This window comes from Octopus bimaculoides, chromosome 25 (genome assembly GCF_001194135.2).
Source record: "Octopus bimaculoides isolate UCB-OBI-ISO-001 chromosome 25, ASM119413v2, whole genome shotgun sequence".
NCBI lineage: Eukaryota > Metazoa > Mollusca > Cephalopoda > Octopoda > Octopodidae > Octopus > Octopus bimaculoides.
The window spans coordinates 1,574,496-1,574,749 of NC_069005.1; the positions used below are offsets into that span (position 1 = coordinate 1,574,496).

At 45.7% G+C, this 254-nt stretch overlaps 1 protein-coding gene across 1 annotated transcript in view; it reads right to left on the reverse strand.

Moving 5' to 3' along the window:
- LOC106876043 (replication protein A 70 kDa DNA-binding subunit) overlaps positions 1-254 on the reverse strand; it is a 21,002-nt gene that overhangs the window by 1,275 nt on the left and 19,473 nt on the right. The window lies entirely within an intron of this gene.

Consider the following 254-nt stretch of genomic DNA (forward strand, 5'->3'; position numbering starts at 1 on the left):
GGGGGGGGGGGGGTGTAGTATAGAACTGGTTAGTACTGAAAGCAATGCCATTTTCATTTCCTCTGGAGACAGACTGATGTGTGCGGATGTGTCTAAAACTAGGAACTTACCTCTGACAACAAAAATCTAGGTACACAAGAAAAATGTGGTGCTGCAGAGTGTTGATAGGGCAATAAATGGCATTGTGGGGGGAGGGGGGAGAATTGAATGGAGTGGAGTCAGTGAAGGAAGAGAGAGATTTATGGTACTGGTAA